Below are 18848 nucleotides of genomic sequence, written 5' to 3'. Positions count from 1 at the left end.
GACTCTTTCCTCACTTCGAGAAGTGGATAATTAACCTTCTGACCTGCAGATCACAATGAATGAGGATAGTTGGTAACACCTCCTATACAATTATCCGCAATTCTGGTGGCCTTCAAGCCTGTGTACTCAGCCCGCTTCAACACTGATTACCCTCCCACGACTGTACCGCCAAATTCAGCTCCAACTCCATTTACAGATTTATTAATGACACCATCTTAGTGGGTAGGTCTCAAACAACAGTGAGACAGTGTGCAGGAAATAGAGCTTAGTGACATGGTGTAAAAACAACAATCTTTCTCTCAATGTCAGCAAAACAATGGAACTGGGCATTGACTTCAGGAATTCGACCGAAGGACAGACACTGGTCTCTGTCGTTGGCGCAGAGTTGGAGGAGATGGACAGCTCCAGGTTCCGAGGAATAAATATTACAAAAAATCATTCTATCCATGCCAAATCTACAGCCAAGAAAGCACATCAATGCATGAAGAAAATTTAGCATTTTGGTAATAACCCTGACCAATTTTTACATTGCACTGCAGAAGACATTCTATCCAGACACTTCGTATGGTAGCTGCTCTGCCCGTACTGAAAGAAATTACAGAGATGCGTGTACCTCACCGAATCCATCACGCAAATCACATTTCCTTCCATTGACTCAATCGTGAATTCCCACTGCTTCAGGAATGCAGCCAAAACAATCAATAGACAATAGACAATAGGTGTAGGAGTCGGCCATTCTGCCCTTCAAGCCTGCACCACCATTCAATATGATCATGGCTGATCGTCCTTAATCAGCATCCTGTTCCTGCCTTATCTCCATAACCCTGGATTCCACAATCCTTGAGAGCGCTATCCAACACTTTCTTAAATTAATCCAGAGACTGGGTCTCCACTAACCTCTGGGGCAGAGCATTCCACACAGCCACCACACTCTGGGTGAAGATGTTTCTCCTCATCTCTGTGCTAAATGGTCTACCCCGTATTTTTAAGCTGTGTCCTCTGGTTCAGCACGCATCCATCAGCGGAAAGATGTTTCCTGCCTCCAGAGTGTCCAATCCTTTAATAATCTTATATGTCTCTATCAGATCCACTCTCAGTCTTGTGAACACAATGGTATACAAGCCCAGTCGCTCCAGTCTTTCAGCGTAAGGTAGTCCCGCCATTCCAGGAATGGACCTCGTGAACCTATGCTGCAATCCCTCAATAGTCAGAATGTCTTTTCTCAAATCTGGAGACCTGAACTGCACACAGTACTCCAGGGCCCTGCACAGCTGCAGAAGAAACTATTTGCTTCGATACTCAATCCCTCTTGTTATGAAGGCCGGCATGCTATTCGCCTTTTTCACTACCTGCTGTACCTGCAGGTAGTGAAGGCCCCTCTCACCACCGCAATGTTCTTTTCCAACCTCTTCCATCGGACAGAAGATGCAAATGTTTGAAAATACGCACCAATGGATTCAGGAACAATTTCTTCCTTGCTGTTATTAAACTTATGAATGTACCTGTCACATATTAGAGTTGATCCTTCTCTGCACCTGCTCAAAAGCTGTGAAACTATATTAAACTGATGTCCTTATGTAAGGTATGATTTGTACTGAAGAGAATACAACACAAAATTATTTTACTTTTTCTCAGAATGCATCACTATCATAAAACAAGCAAAATCAATCTGCATACCATACGTTTGGGTCTGGTCTGCTCGATAACGCCTTCAACCTATTTCTCCTGTGGCCTGTGTAAAAAACTTAAACTATCCATTACTTCCATGCCTGTCATAATTTCGAAAGGATCTATTTAGTCTCCCTCAGCCTCGACGTTCATGTGAAAGAAATGATTTATTATATTGTCCCGCATCATTTATGATGGGAGCTGGCAGGATTGCAGAGTCTCGGTCTGATCATGAAAGATGAAGTCAATTAGACTTGTCTATCCGTTGCTTCTTATGATTTCTGGCATGCTACTATTTCTGTGCCGTTGCTTCACCAGGTTGACACCTTACGTTTAGATATACCCAGTGTATGCACTCATAGAACATAGGACATAGAAAAGTACAGCACAGAACAGGCCCTTTGGCCCACGAGATTTAATCCGTATGTCAAATATAGTAACTTAACCTACGCACCCCTCAACTCAATGCCATCGGTGTGCATGTCCAGCAGTCGCACCAATGTCCCCAGTGACACTGCTTCCATGATTACAGCTGGCAACCGATTCCATGCATTCACAACTCTCTGCGTAAAGAACCGACCTCTAACGTTTCCTTCATACCTTCCTCCTAATATCTTCAAACTCTGACTTCTCGTAGCAGTGAATCCCGCCCCGGGGAAAAGTCTCTGGCTGTTGATTCTATCTATTCCTCACATTATTTTCTATACCTCGATCAGATCTCCTCTCTTCCTCCTTCTCTCCAGAGAAAAAAGTCCGGGCTTACTCAAACTTTCTTCATAAGGCATGCCCTCCAGTCCAGGCAGAATCCTGGTAAACCCTCTTTGCGTTTTCTCCAAAGCTTCTGCATCTTTCCTATGGTAGGGCGGCCAGAACTGGACGCAATATTCCAAGTGTGGTCTCATCAGGAACTTTTCGAGCTGCAGCAAATCCTCGCAGCTCTTAAACTCGATCCCCCATTAATGACAGCCAAACCGCCGTATGGTTTCTTAATAACCCTATCCACTTGGTGATCTATGTACTTGCACACCCAGATCCCTCCGTTCCTCCACACTGCCAAGGATCCTGTCTTTCATCCTATATTCAGCATACGTGTTCCACCTTGCAAAATGCATCACTTCACGTTTATCCAGGTTGAACTCGATCTGCCATTTCCTAGCCCAGCTCTGCATGCTATCTATGTTGCGCTGCAGCCTGCAGTCGCTGTCTATACTGTCGACGACACCTGCAACCTTACTGCCATCTGCATATTTACTAACCCACGCTTCAACCTCCTCATCCAAGTCATTTATAAGCACTATAAAGAGCAGAGGCCCAAGAACCGAGTCCTGCGGAACCCCATTCAACACTGACCACCTGGGAGAATACTTTCCATTTACTACCACACTCTGCCTTCTGTCAGCCAGCCAATTCTGAACCCAGATCGACAAATCTCACTGTAACCCATACTTCCCGACTTTATGAATGGAACTCCTGTACTCTTCATTTAACCAGGTTTGATCACTGGCTTCAAGTCATAACCCGCCCATTCATCTGCTTTCCCTTCCCTTCGATTTCTTCGTTGTCATGTCTTTGGAATGTGCTTTCTTTAGAGCCTTGGTAAAATTGTACAGTGCATCTTGGAGGCTGTCATTGATTTATACCATGCAGAAGGGCTGGTTAATAATTACAACAGTCTCTACCACACTGATTAAAAGGCAGAGCCTTTAGGAACAGCTGAAACAAAAATAGACCAGGTTTCTTCAGGATTAAAGCACCTATCACTGCCGAGAACAGAGAGAACTCCTGAGGAGGTGAAGACTTCTCTGTATCTTGTTCAGAGTACCAAGCTGTTTAGTTGCCTGAGAAACAATCACATAGTTCTGGCAGCGGACCACCTTTGTCATTAGTGAATTAGTGGCCAATCATCAATGAACTCCTTGTTACAAACCAAAATTGCTTTTGTGTATAACTCCGTTCATCTCCAATCACTCTTCAATTATTGGATCACTATCAGGTGAATTGCTGTCAAACCTTGCAGCCATCCTCCACTTACGATCTGTTTGTTAGGTCGCTCTTTTCACATTTTAGTCCACAATTAAACTCAATCCTTTTTAAAAAAATGTTTTTTTTAATGTGTATTCGCCCTGAGTAAACTAAAATGCCATTTTAAAGGCGCATTTTCTTGCAAAATACATGATGCACAATTTTTTTAAAACGTGCAATCTATTTATTCTTCTCCCCTTCTTGCAATGTTATGCAACCTTCGCATTTCTTAAAGCTTTTACGTTTTTTACCATTTGTGGTTTAGGACAATATATCAGAATTCACATTAGGTTTTCTAGTGATGTGTATAATAAAACGGTTACAACAAACGACACCATCGAAGTATCTTGCATTGTTAATTTGAAACTTTTAAAGAAGGTCAGTGGATTACAATCTGTGTAATTTTGTATTTCATTGTTCTATGTTGGGTGGTCTTCGAAGTGCTGAAGATCTAACAGCAATCCCAAAGTCCCCTTTCCTATGGAAGAGGACTTTTCCAGTGATCGGTATTGATTCGAATAGAAATATCCTCCAGGTTCCCAATTCCTAATTCATCATCCTGCAACAAGAAAGCACTTCGACCCAATTCAGAAGCATCAGCGGCCATTTTGAAAAGACTGGAAAACACAGGGATGGCCAAAATAGGTTCACCGATTCAAATTGCTTTCATCCTTTCAACATTAACTTCGCACTCTGATAACTAAACCACCTTTCTCTTATTTCTTTCGAAAACTTGTTAAAGGTACAGCTGTCCAGCTAAAATTATGGGCAAATTTCCTGTAAAGTCAAACAATCAAGAAATCTATTAATTTCTCATTTAGTTTTAGGAGATTTTACTGGTATCACTTTTGCTATCTCCATCAACATCTGTGTGCTTGTTGAGCATGTCTGTGTGACTGTATGTGCACGTGTGTCTCTCTCAGTCGATATGTGTGCTTCAGTCTGTAGGAGTCTCTGCACATCTCTATGCATATGTGATTGTGTCTAAGTAGTTGTACGGGTTTCCGTCTGTCACACACATAGAGAGACAGGGACAAAACTCTCTCTCTCTCTCTCTCTCTCTCACACACACACACACACACACATACACATGTACAGATAGATTGGGGTTTAAACCCCATTTCAATTATTACAAGCCCGAAGACAACAGAGAGCCCGTTGCACAGAGTACAGACACAGAGATACAGAAAAATGGAGACACACACTAATACACACAATGAGACACAAACACACTCACATAACCACAGATAGTCAGACAGAGACAGATGGATAGACACACAGAGAATCGCAGAGACAGGAATACACGATAATGCACACACACATTCAGAGAAGCACATGCATAAATCCAAACAGAATCAGTGCGCAGTAACTGACACTGCGCTGTGTCTAATCATCTGTAGCACAATCTGTGTCCATCAGCTCGTTCCCAGTTTTTACAGATGAAATGTTGATGAGAAAGTGGAACAGTCACGTGACGTCTCTCGGCATAATACCCGTGAAAAGGTGAATCTAGTTAAAAGTTCAAGGTCATTTGAGCAACTGACAGACTTGTACACCACATCTGTGTAATCACTGGATTCCAGCTACGAAATGGATTGATGATGATGACAAGTAGTTATGTTCTCCATAATTAAGTAGAATTAACTTGCACTGCAGCTTGCTCAGCACCACAGTCACAAACATTCTCTGTCTCCACCACCCACTCTCAGTAGCAGTGGAGTGTACCACAGACAAGATGCAGTGTAGAAATTTCCTCACAGAACAGCTTCCAGAACCACGGCATTATCGCGTGGAACACTGAGCAGAGCAGATACATGGGACACCAGTTGACAATTCCACATCAAGCCAATCGCCACCCTGGCTCGGAGAAACGTCTCAGTTCCACAAGTGCCATTGGTTGGAAATCCTGGAATTCCCTTCCTTACATCATTATGGGTTTATATGGACCATATGAATGGCAGCAGTTCAAGAGGATAACTCATTGTCAACTTCGCTAGAACAATTATATCTGAGTAATACGTGGTAACCCAGAGGCAATGAGCCAAACACATTAATGTATCACAAAAACAAGTTCACTATGTGGAACCCACTTGCTCCAGTGCTGAGCTTTTGAATAAGTTGTGCCATATTCCAGAAAATTGAAATACGATTTCATTTGAATGTTTCAAATTCTGAACAGGTTTCAAAGGTTAGATGGTGAGAAATTGATCCTGTGGGTCTGGGTGTCTGAAACACGATAACACAGTCTCAGGAGTTGCAGAAAAGCTCTGCAGGTCTGGCAGCATCTGTGAAGAGAAGTCAGTGTTAAAGTTACACCATTTGCAGATCTTTCAGTTATTATTGCCACACTCTCAGGGTAAGGGGCAGGTTATTTGGGAATGAGATGAGGAGAGCGCGATTAACTGTATGACCTCTGAGATTTTAATATTCTCTGTCACTGACGATTGCTGATGCACCCTTACTGAGTGCATTTCAGATTGGAAGACACAGATTGCTGGTGTCTCAGGGAGTCACGCTATATGTGGATTGGACAGGAAACTGGATATGAAATCTAATTGTGGCTTTGATTCGATTGACTACTAGAACAGACTGAACATGTTTAACAGGCTGTATAGACCCCTCATTCTTTCTTCAGCGTTATTCCCATTCCAATTGTTCAGTAACTAATATTTTTCTAACTTCCTCTGCTGAATTCCCCTACTCTTGTAACACATGATCTAACCTTTCCCTTCTCTCGGCAGATGTTGCATGACCTTATCACATTCCTCTGAATGGCCTGTGTTTATTTCAGCGAGAATTACATCTCCCTATTTCTGTTTCTGTGAGAGGAAACATTCTTCAATTCGACTCTTTGATATTATGTTTGTTCACACAGAAAGGAGGCATTGTTCTGTCCAAATTCAAAACATGCTCAGAAGTGCATCAATATATTGCGATGATTTTAAAAATAAAATATCTTAAACATAATGAAATTCATGATGAAAACACGAGACGCAATTCGATCTGTAAGGGGCCGGAATTCAGTCATGCGAGGTGAAAGTGAGGACTGCAGATGCTGGAGATCAGAGCCACGATGAGAGTAATACAGGAAAAGCAAAGCAGGTCAGGTAGCATCCGAGAAACCGGACAATCAAGAATTTCCGGCAAAAGACAGTCATCAGCAATGAGGCTGGCAGCCTCCAGCGTAGACAGGTAAATGGGAGGGAGTGATGCTACGGACAAGGTAGCTGAGAGTGCAATAGATGTATGGAGGTGGGGGTAAAGGTGATTGGTCGGAGTCGACGGTGTCGCGGATAGGCGGGAACTGGGATTAGCTGGTCGGAGGCGGCAATCAGGCAAATAGTAAAGCCACATTGATTCTCTGGGTTTGGAGGTTCCAGAGGCGGACGATCAGGCGTTTTTCCTCAAGGCATTGGGTGGTGAGTGAGTGGTGATAGAGAAGTTCCTGGTCCTGCATGTCCTCGGCAGATTCGGAGGGGGAATTCGATTCTCCCTCCGCCAGTTGTTGTTTTGTATGTTGCTCCTGACCCATCAAACACAGATCTGAGTGAATGCACAAACAACCTCTCTCAAAACATTTCACTCAGAATAATGTCAATAACAGGACGGATTAAAACAAAATGAAAACTGTGTTGAATGCAGGATGTAGGGAATCATGTTACTGTAGAGCCTTTACAACACTGACATCAGGCTTTCGACCCATCATTCACAAACCAGTCTGCACTCCCACTTGAAACCTATCCAATTACCCACAATACTGTCAGATTGAAGACTGTCTGTGTGCAGTTTGCACATTCTCCCCGTGTCTGTGTGAGTTTCCTCCGGGTGCTCCAGTTTTCTCACACAGTCCAAAGATGCGCAGGTGAGGGTGGATTTGCAATGCTCAATAGTCATAAGTGTCCAGGTGAGTGTAGGTTAGATTGGTTAGCCATGAGAAATGCTGGGTTACAGCAATAGCGTAGAGGGTAGTATTGGTGGAATGCATGATATGGCAAAAGGCCTGTTTCTGCACTGTAAGAATTTTATGATCCTATGCTCCATCCCATCTTTCTCTCTGGATGAAATGAACTGTCACCAGATCAAATATCCCCTTCAATGGGTCAACGTTTGTTTCCTATTTGACAAAGAACTGCAGATGTTGCAGATCTGAGAGACAGCACAGAAATTGCTGTGAATCTCTGCAGGTCCGGCAGCATTTGGGGGGGAGTGAACCTTTTGGATCCAGTGATTGTTATTAAGAGCTGAAGACTTCTGATTCTGCAGCTATCAGACCTGGTGAGTTTTACTACCAATTTCTTGTTTTGCTATCAGCCCAAATGCAGTTGGTGATGATCACGGCCTTGTTGTTTGAGACAGCGCTGAACAGGGTAATGTGAATGGTGCAGCGTATGTACAATGTCAGCTGGAAAGTTACATTGGAAAATTAGGTCAGTTCTCTTTGGAGAATAGAACGCTTAAACCAGGTTTACCCTTGCCACTGCAAGAGTTGAAAGACATTCACCTTCAACAACGACCTCACCTCGTTCCACCACCCCAAAGGATCTTGACATATCCAGTCGAGATTTTCATGCTCATGCAACCACCTCATTTACCGTGTCTGTTGTTCTCGATGCGGTCTCCTTGACACTTGGGAGACAGGATGGGAAAACACAGAGCGTTGCGGAGGACATTTCTGGGAAACAAGCACCAAACAATTCCACCGTGCTTGTGCTGACTACTTCATCTCCCCTTCCCACTCCAAGTGCATGCAAGTGCTGGGCATCACCCACCATCAAACACAAGCTACTCGATGAGTGGAGGAAGAACACCTCATTTTCCTCTATGGGGCCCTCCGAATACTCGGCTTCAACGTTAACTTCATCAGTTTCCTCATTTCCCCTCCATATCCTCCCATCACAGCTTAAACCATCCAACCCGGCACCGCCTTCTTGACTGTCCTACCTGTCTATCATCCTTTACATCAATCAGCTCCACTCTCCGCTCCGATCTTTCGCCATCACCCCGCAGGCCCCCTTTTTCCTCTGATCCCCTCATTCCTACCTTCTTCAATTCATTGTCTCAACTCTGCTCAACTTGGCTTTTCCTCTCCTGCTTCAAAGGTTCAGTACTGAACTTGTCTCTGAGGAGACTTTTTCGAGTCTGTACGTCACAGCGTAGATTCAAGACAGAGACAACGAGAGACAAAACAATCTGCATGAGATAAAAACAAACATGGGCTGGATTCCATTCCCATTTTCCTGTTATTGTCCAGGCTGCAGAATTACGTTGTGTGTCACCACACGCAAAATTGTTTCCTGGTGACACGGATGAGTTTGCAGTTTCTGGCATCCGACTGTCATCATCTCTGCACAATCGAAGTCTCAGCCTGTATTTTGGTAAAGTAAAACTAGTACGGGATAATTCCGGTATCAGTAACTGCAGTCTGAAGACGGAACGCGCTGACAGGAATATTAAAACACCTTGAGGGACCGAACACTTTACACTCGCCCCCTATCTCGGCCGTCATTATGTCTAGGACGAATCGATTTAGTATCACTGTTTCGCTTACTGCCATTAACTCAGTATTAATGAGCGTCAGACATTCCTCCGTCTCATTTGCTGGCAGTAATGCACTGTATGCGAGACCATTCATCAAGTTTATTGCCACCGTTGCCCCTGCTCACAAGAGAATAGACCACCCAGTATTCGCTCCTCGTATAGTCCAGGGGTCTGCGAGTGTGTACGCATTCGAATTGCGCGGGATGTCACTTCTTTTCGGCTGCTCCTGGCATTTGGGGCGAACACTGTCGTGCCAGTACCAGTACCACGGGGTAGCAGCACCACTTCCATCCCAGGCGTTGGTGGTTTCCTTTCTCTGCACAGGCCCATATTATACCCGCCATCCTGCTCTGATTATTGATAAAGGATCAAGTAATGTGTAAAATCGTGCCCCTTGCATAGGTTGCGGAGTAAGAGTCATTGTTCAAGAACAGCGTCGTATATCACTGGGGGAACCCCAAATGTAGTCTCCCCTGATGTGTGCAAATGTAGGTTTCTCCCTTGCCTTCCACTCTATTGAAGGATGTGGTTGGAAGGGTGTCAGCATTGTGATTGCAGTTAGCCTTAAGTTCGGGTGCTGGCGCGAGATTTGCCATAATTGCTCCCCCTATCAGGGTCAGAGTAGTCGCTGCCCGTGGAAGCAGGCAGCTAGCATTTCTTGCCAATCTCTCTGTCATTTGTTCGGCAGTCCACCTCGGGCTGCGTGTAAACGTATCTAACAATGGTAACCAACCTCTTAACTCCGGTGTTGTAGAAGGGCCAAGACACACGTTCTATTCCTTTCACATCTAGCAATAGCCCTTCACACCTCCCAACCTACTGGCATCGCATTTACGCCATTTATCTCATGAAGCGCCAATTTCACTACCGAGTTAGACTCGCTCCCGAACCCCGACCAACTCCCTCCAGGTTCTGGCGTGACATTAATACGCTCTGCTCTTCTTGGTGTTTGGTCCATTAATTGGTTTGGATGGTTGCCGTGCCCTGGTGCTACTATTTCGTGCAATGTATTTCGCAGGGAGAGAGGGCTGGACCACTATATTCACCATATATATCGGAGAAGGGTCAGTCTATTCCACACCACCAGGCTTCCTCATCCCTCTTCCGAATCTTGGTTATTATTACCCGTGCAATGGCACCGCCTTCCTTGAGAATATAATACTTATATACCATGTCAGGTGTCCCTGCAGCCGTGGTTGCTTCTACTGAGTCCCAGTCAATGGGACCATAAGGATTCCTGCATAAATATTTATTGTCCCATTTATAGTCGTACTGGTTACTAAACGGCCATGGGTCACATGTAATGCTCAACTTAGCATCCTTGGTTAAGACTACCGTCTGCGGATGTACCCAAGACACCCCTGCCTTCACGGATCGTCCTGCCAGGGCAGCCCCATATTTGTATGAGTCTTCTCATCATTACTTGCACTTATTTGGTTCTGGTGTTGTCCAATGTGTCTTCAAGTCCAGCTAGACGTTTGCAATGATTGGCGTGTATCAACGTGGCTCTTTGGGCGAACTTAACAGATGACTGTGTTGTAAGGAGCACTTCAAACGGTCCCTCCCACCTCTTCGCCTTCCTGCGTTTCCTCCTGAAGTCTTTCACCACGATCCATCTCCAGGTTCTAGGTCGTGCATCTTCCCTTCTTCTGATTTGGGTAGTGCTGCCTTCACTTGATTCTGTATTTGAGACAGAAGTGCAGACAGTTTACCGGTGGCACAGTGGTTAGCACTGCTGCCTCACAGCACCAGCGGACCCGGATTCAATTCCCGCCTCAGGCAACTGTCTGTCGGGAGATTACACATTCTCCCCGTGTCTGCGTGGGTTTCCTCCGGGTGCTCCCGTTTCCTCCCACAGTCCAAACATGTGCAGATTAGGTGAATTGGCTATGATAAATAGTCCTTCGTGTTAGGTGTGGGGTAAATGTAGGGGAGTGGTTCTGGGTGGGTTGCTCTTCGGAGGGTCGGGGTGGACTTCTTGGGCCGAAGGGCCTGCTTCCACGCTGCAAGTAATCTAATGTAATCTCATCCTCGCAGTGGTCTGTTATCGGTCTTACCGTAGGTCTTTGGCCAATTCCTGAATTGGGCGACTTACCAAACAAAATCTCTATTCCTGATGAAGGGCTTTTGCCCGAAACGTCGATTTTGCCTGTCCTCGGATGCTGCCTGAATTGCTGTGCTCTTCCAGCACCACTGATCCAGAATCTGGTTTCCAGCATCTGCAGTCATTGTTTTTACCTCAAAAACTCTAACGGGCCAAGATTCGCTATTCCTCTCCTTCTAGATCTCACAATTGGAAGTGACTTTTTCCTCACAACGTTTGTCAATTTATCTTTTAAGGTAGCATTTCTCTTTCCACTGCCACCGCTCGCTGGGTGGTAGGTTGTCTCACTGATCTACTCTAGGGCAATATTGACAAATAGTGAAACATTGTCGCTGCTAAGCCATTCAGGAAATCACCATCTCGGAATTATTTCAGTTAGCAAAGCCTTGGGTCCTGCAATGGCATCCTGTTTAGACGTGGGGAGCGGTTCCACCCATTTGGAAAACATGTCAACTATTACCAGACAATGCCTTTTCCCTTCGCTGGGCATTAGTTCAATAAAGTACATCTGTTAATGTTCAAACGGTCTTTGGGATTGGGGATGTTCTGCCTGACTCATCTGTATTCCCCTCCCCTCATTATTAGTGGCACAGATAACACATCATTCACAATATTTTCAGGAGTAATGAGTAAAGCCCTTAGTGTACCAGTGCGCCGAAATACTGTCGTACATCCCCCCTTTTGACACATGGTCCTCACTGTGTTATTTGGCACAGAATGGGAATAATGATCGCAGTGGACAGGGTTCACCAATGGGGCCACACCACACCCATTCTCTCATTCTGCACCCTGCCGTTGTCAATTCACGCTTCTCTTCCGGCGTGGCCTGCGACTGTAACTCCCATAAGTCTGCTTTGCATTACAAATATTTGATATACACATGTCAACCGATCACTTGCCTGCTGCTGGGCTGCCGTCCTTACGGCTGAGTTTGCATTCGCATTGTCTTAAGAAAGGGAATCATTATTTTCGTGTGGGCCAAACATTTACAGACAGCGATTGATTTAGATGAAAGGACCGCTTCCAGGGTTTTCTAGTATCGGTCAAGAAGCCTCTGTGTTTCCACAGGGTTCCAAAATTATGTACAACTCCGAATGCATATCTACTGTCAATGTAAATATTCGCTATCCTTCTCTCAGCCAATTTACATGCCTCAGTCAAGAGAATCAGCTCTGCTGCTTGAGCTGACAGATGAGAAGGGAGTGTTCCATTTTGACTACCACGTGGGCAGTTACTACAGCATACCAAACACAATTCTGGCCTGTCTGTTTGCTCCTGAATCCTGACCCATCCACAAAAACGCCATATCCTAATTCTGAATTGTTGAATCCTGCACGTCTGGCCTTGTGGTGCAAATTTCATTAGTTACAGCGATACAGTCATGTGAGTCTCCGTCTCCTTCTGTGGGGAGAAGGCTAGCAGCATGAAGGACGTTGCATCTCTTTATTGTAATGTTGGCATCTCCAATCGTGCAGTATTGTATCTGAGCCAAAGTGCTGCCAACATGTGTGCTGTGTTTTGCTTGAAAAAGAGTAAGCATGCATGTGGGACCAGGAGGGTTAATTCACCACAGCCGACTGTGTCCCTTTAGTCTACAGCAAACGTTTTCAGCTGCAGCCGCGACTCGCAGGCATTTACGCAATCCTGCTGCTTCGGGGCCCACGTTTAGCCGAAATGTAAGCTACCTACCTCAATTTTCTCACAGTATCCTGCATCAGCACAGATGTCATGCAGCCACGCTTCTCATCTACCGTTTTTACAAAAGGCTTGTTTGGGTTCGGAATCCCCAGTGTAGGTGAAGTTTGGAACGCCATATTCAATTCAACTGCAACCGTCTCTGGTTCTGCAACTCTTAGCCATGGGGAATGGGGTGGGGGGGGCTCAAGTGTTGTGTAATGTGGGATTAAAATTCTACAGTAGGAGCGCATGACCAAAAAGGATAGCAATTGTTTCTTAGTGTGAGGCTTTGGAATTTGCTGAAGCGATTGAACTCTGTCTTGACCAAAGGCCTTCCCTTGTTCAGATAAGAATTGATCTAATAACTTCACCTGTTGTTGCACAAATTGTAGTTTTGTGAAACTAGCTTTGTGTACATCCCTGGGTAGATGGCAGAGCAACCCAAGTGTATCTTTCTCACATTGTTCCTCTGTTGGTGCTGCTATTAAGCATTCGTCTACATACTGCAGAAGCGCTGATCCCGGGGTTAAACCAAGAGTCTCCAGACTCCTGCATAGAGCCTCATTAATTTTGTTGGGGACTCACAGTTTTCTTGACAAAGTCGCGTGAATGTACACGATTTGCCTTTGAATGGAAAAGTGAACCAGAAGTGACTTTCTGGGTGTACCGGTACACTAAAGAAGGCATTTTCTAAATCCACAGCAGAGAACCATTTACTGTCCGGTGGAATTTGAGCTAATATAGTACAAGGGTTAGGAACATTTGGGGCGGGCGGAACAACAGCATAATTGACTACGTGCAGGTCTTGAACAAAGTTCCATTTCCACGATTCATCTGGAATGTTTGCCTTTTTGACCGGAAAAATGGGGGCTCTCACCTGTGATTATCCAAAGGGGATTGTCACTCCAGCCTTCAGGAGGGATTCAAAGAGTGGAGCAATTCCTTTTACAGCCTCGGGTTTTAACGAGTGTTCTTGTGTTCTCCAAGGACGATACTCAGACTTCGGGGTTATTCTTATGGTTTCACAGCTTCGTATGAACCCTACATCACGTTTGCCTTTTGCCCTGCATTTAGTAGGGACCCTTCTTAATATTGGGTCCGAGACATCTACCATAGCTAAACGCCAGGCAGCCCTCTTGGCGGGAGTTACCTGCACTTCCCTATCTGCCTGGGTTAGCCAATTTAGTTACTTCATGTATGTCCTTATATCTGCATTGAAGCAGATACGCACATCATCCCTGAAGATACAATCTTCAGTTTTTTTGTGCCTGTAGTACCCATGGTCCCAAATCCTGCCACCTGTCTCTGGATGCCTTCTCCAATGGTACTTGAGGAAAGGAGCGTTCCACATCAAAAGATAGGGTCTACTTGCCGTCACAGATACATTGGATAGGTTTACACTGACTGCACATCTGTGATCATTTTAATAAAATTCGCAAAATACTAACTGATCTTGTTTGACCAATCTCGTCAAACAATCCTTCTCATATGATTTGTAATGGCCATCGCGGTGTATCTATGCTGTCCCCAGCAAGAAAATCGTTGTTAATGGGATTTACATTGTTACTTGCTTCCTGGGCGAACGAATCGCTCATGGAACTTATGGCTCTCTGGCATAATCGCCACTCAGAGACATGCATCAGGGGTCGTGAGTCGTATTTTACAGCCTGCGCTGGTAAATCTTCTTTTTCAATTACCTGCAAGCCTGTTGGGGTACTGCACAAATCCGACCCCAGTCTCTCTATGAGATCGCGAGCATTCAGATTTAAAGGACAGAATTCCGAGAACAGAAATGAGAATTGGAATGTCTCACCATAACTGGTTTCACACAATAGGGGTGCAGTTAATCTCTCTCGTATCACGACTCTCTGAACTGCCTTGATTTAAGGACTGTATATGTTGCCTCTGTATCTACCAAAAAGGTATCTTCTTTGTTTCCCTGTGCTTTTACTGGTTTCAAAATAACTTTTAATTTTCCATTACAATGGACATCACATTATTTTTACAGGTCGCTGCAGCAGCGAGGGCCGAAGTGCCTGTACTGCATTGTAACGTTCTATGTTGTAAGCTACATTTCCTGCTGGTTTCTGATGTCTCTCCTCACTGTGGAAGCTTCCAGTCACATCTTCCAGAGATTTGTCTGCAAATTCATTTAATCGAGGCAATTGTATTTCCTGCTCAGAATGTAATCTCTGTACAATGGAGAGAGGAAAACAGAGTCGGTGACAATGCTGAGATCACTTACGGTCTGTCCAGAATCAACAAGAACTAGCCCGACCTTGCAGTCTCCTGTAACATCAACATAACACTGTGCTCCCACATTTCAGGCTCTCTACCCGCATTCCTGATGAAGGACTGTTGCCCGAAACGTCGATATTACTGCACCTCAGATGCTGCCTGAACTTCTGTGCTTTTTCAGCAGCACTCTTATCTAGACTCTGGTTTCCAGCATCTGCAGTCATTGTTTTTACCTAGTTGATTTTAATCCTACCGAGTTGATTTTAATCCTCTTCCAAGGATTCCTGCCTTGAAGACGTTTTCCTCCTCTCTCTACGACCTCTCCATCCTTCAGGCTCTCTGCCTGTATTCCTGATGAAGGGCTTTTGCCCGTAACGTCGATTTAACTGCTACTCGGATTCTGCCTGAACTGCTGTGCTTTTCCAGCACCACTCTACTCTAGACACTGTGTTCCCAGGCTACGACTTCAGTCTCTGGTCTGCTGCAGTGCTCCTTCTAGGCACAATATAAGCTGGAAGAATAGCAACTCATTTTCTACCGAGAGACGATGCAAACTTTAGGATCCAACATCGAGTTTAATCATTTTAGAAACCGTCCGCCCTCTTCCAAATTCTTCACCCACCCATCCTTTCCATCAGTTCAGAAGACGGATCGTTGGACTCAAAACGTTAACTTTCCTTTCTCATCAGAGATGGACAAGAGCTGCTGATTTTGTTCAGACCTTTTGGCTTTTCTTCAGACAACTTTGCTTTTCCGTTGTAATCACCAGACTGCTGGAAGCGTCTGATTGCAGGAGAAATTCACAGGAGAAGAAAAGAATGGCAAGGGCTGGACCTCTCCAATTGTGAAGGTAGACGAGCTAGGCTGGGCATGTTTATCTTAGCGCAGAGAAGGCTGAGTGAGAAACCGATTAACGTGCACATTTTATGAAGAGGATAGATATGTATGACAGGAATAAGCCTCTATTGCGAAGGAATAGAGTGACATCAATGAAAGACAGAAGACAAGATATTTTGAGGAGATTTTGGGAGAATGCTTTCACCTATAGAGTGTAGTTTATCTGGAAATCATTATCTGAACATGTGGTAAAGCTAAGTGTCATGAGAACGTTTCAGCAGTCTGTAGCCGAACACTTGAAGAGCCAGAGCACACGTGGATAAGAACCAGGTACTGGAAAGTGTGACGAGGGCAGAGATGGGTGTCCTGAACGCAATTGGTCAAAGGCAAACTTGCATGCTTAAACCAAGCAGCTGGCGCGGCTCTGTGGCGCAATGAAAAGCGCGTTGGACTTCTATGCTTTTGTTCAGGTTGCGATTCAAAGGTTGTGGGTTCGAGCCCCATCAGAGTCGAGTTTTAGTTTATTGTTTGGAATGTGGTCAGACCAGACTCGGCTGTTATCTGAAAACCGAACAATATTCGTGCAGAAACCCACTGTCTCGAAACGGAACAGTTTCCTCTCACAGATTTACATTTTCGATGTCTATTTATGATAGAGATCGATAAATATCTGTTAGCCACTCGGCAACACGATGACGTGGATGGGCTGGAAAAAGACTTAACATTGTTGTGTCAGCCATGATGATATCGAATGACGTGGCGGGGCAGGATCGGTGTTAAGAATGGCCTCCTTCTGCTCCTTTGTGTCTGTGCCATTTCTGGCCCAGGTTTTTAAACAATCACAATGAGGACAATATGAATTAAACACCAAGTAATATTTTTGTCTCACCTCCAATTCGATTCCCTCCCAGCTGGAATAGACAGCTCTTGTTTCCGATGTAGATCAGGCAGTGGAGGATTCTCACAAGTTCTCCTTCAGTTTGAATGTTCCTTCACATAGGTTTCCAAATGGACACATGGAGCAAGCAATTGTATGGATTCAAGGGATTCAGGGGCAGATTTCTCCTTTGCTCGGCTGGAATTCTAGCCAAGGTAATGAACGTGAATTTCTGACATTTTGAATCTTACTCTGGATTCTTGCGACTTTACTAATTAAACTGAATTTTAATTTGCCCTTGCAAAACATTATTCAGCCTTCACTTTTTATAAAAACCATGCCACGTGCTCGTGGATGTATTATGCTGAACATTGTTGCCGTTGTGTGCAGTGTGGGTCGATGTGACATATGAACATGCCAAAGGAAGTTGGTGAAATATCAGTGAATCGAATTCTCTGACGAATTGAAGCCGATAGAAGGAAAATCCCAGTTCAGTTGCGACATAACATTGCCTGTGATCAACGCAGGGAGCCACGGTAAACGTACGCAGTATTCAATAAAGCTGATTTTCACCACATTTTTCTCAGTCATTTTCCTGAGCCTGATGCTTCATAATCGATGATCCATTACCAGTATAACCTCCTCGGCAATGTGTTTCATTTCAGATACACAGAAATAATTGAGTGATTGGGTTGAGGGTCCCAGTGGCAAGATCAGGAGCCGTTCGTCACCATTAGCCAGCAGGTCCAGTGGTGCAATTATTTAGCTTGCTGTACTTACATGACAGAATGGCAGGACGTGAGCTGCCCAAATTGCGCATTCGATTCTCGCCAGGTGTTCGTTTTACTGATAGTGACCAGAGATGATTGCAACTTCAAGCTGAAGAACAGTTCAAACCCGGAATATTACACCACAATAAAGTGCCGTTGGACGGAATGTTGCACCGATCTGTGATACCAATCTGAAGTCCATCTGAGCAGAATTTTACCATTATAAGCGGTAAGTTTATCCAATGATAATTTAATTGCCCTGAAGGTTGTTGAGTCTACGACTGTTGAAGGCAAGACGTCCAGCACCATTACTACAATCTGAGAAGGAATATAACTCGGCATCTATCACCCTCAAATTACATCATGTGCCCTTGTGCCAACCATCACCATTTGAAGATAAAGGCTTTCACTGTCCACCTTATGGCAACCTCTGATCATCTTTTATGTCTCTATTAATTCAACTCTCAAAATTCTCATCTCTAGCAAAAACAGCCTCAAGTCCCTCAGCATTTCCTCGTAAGACCTTCCCTTCATAGAAGGCAACATGCTCGGAAATCCCATCTGTACCCTTTCCAATGATTTCACGTCCGTCCTATAATGTGGCGACCAGAACTGCACGCATCTCTACAAGTTTACCCACGGCAGAGAAATTTCTGGACCTGCAAAGGGATCATTTGGCCCTGCAACTCAATTCTTCTCCCAATAAGATCTAACACACTGTGCTCCTTGCAAGCAAATCTATCAACGTGGATGTTAACTTTCAGAGTTTTCTGTACATATGCACCGAGACCTCTCTGCTCAACTAAACTTTCAACAATATTACAATTAGCCCAGAACTCTTTATTCTTGTTGCTCCTTCCAAACTAAATCATCTCACACTTTTCCACATTAACCTCCATTTGCCACCTCTGAGCTCAGATCTGCAGATTATCCATGTCCCTCTGTAACCTGCAGCAGACTTTGGCACTGTTGACAACTCTATCGAGCTTAGTGTATTCAGCGCATTTACTCATCCATCATCCCATGCCCTAACCCAGGTCCCTCATAAAAGTGACAAACAGCAGTGGACCCAAAAAGGAACCTTGTGGTACACCATGAGTAACTGAACTCCAAGATG

The 18848-nt window shown here is 44.6% G+C and overlaps 1 non-coding gene across 1 annotated transcript; it reads left to right on the top strand.

Moving 5' to 3' along the window:
* The first annotated feature begins 16504 nt into the window (after positions 1–16504).
* On the top strand, positions 16505–16596 carry trnar-ucu (transfer RNA arginine (anticodon UCU)). The gene is given in 2 exon segments: positions 16505–16541; positions 16561–16596. It is a non-coding gene; the product is annotated as a tRNA-Arg (tRNA).
* The last annotated feature ends 2252 nt before the right edge of the window (positions 16597–18848 follow it).

This window comes from Chiloscyllium plagiosum, unplaced genomic scaffold (genome assembly GCF_037043375.1).
Source record: "Chiloscyllium plagiosum isolate Xiang-an unplaced genomic scaffold, Cpla_swu_hap1 HiC_scaffold_45, whole genome shotgun sequence".
NCBI classification, from domain to species: domain Eukaryota; kingdom Metazoa; phylum Chordata; class Chondrichthyes; order Orectolobiformes; family Hemiscylliidae; genus Chiloscyllium; species Chiloscyllium plagiosum.
This window is presented reverse-complemented; position numbering and strand designations above follow the sequence as displayed.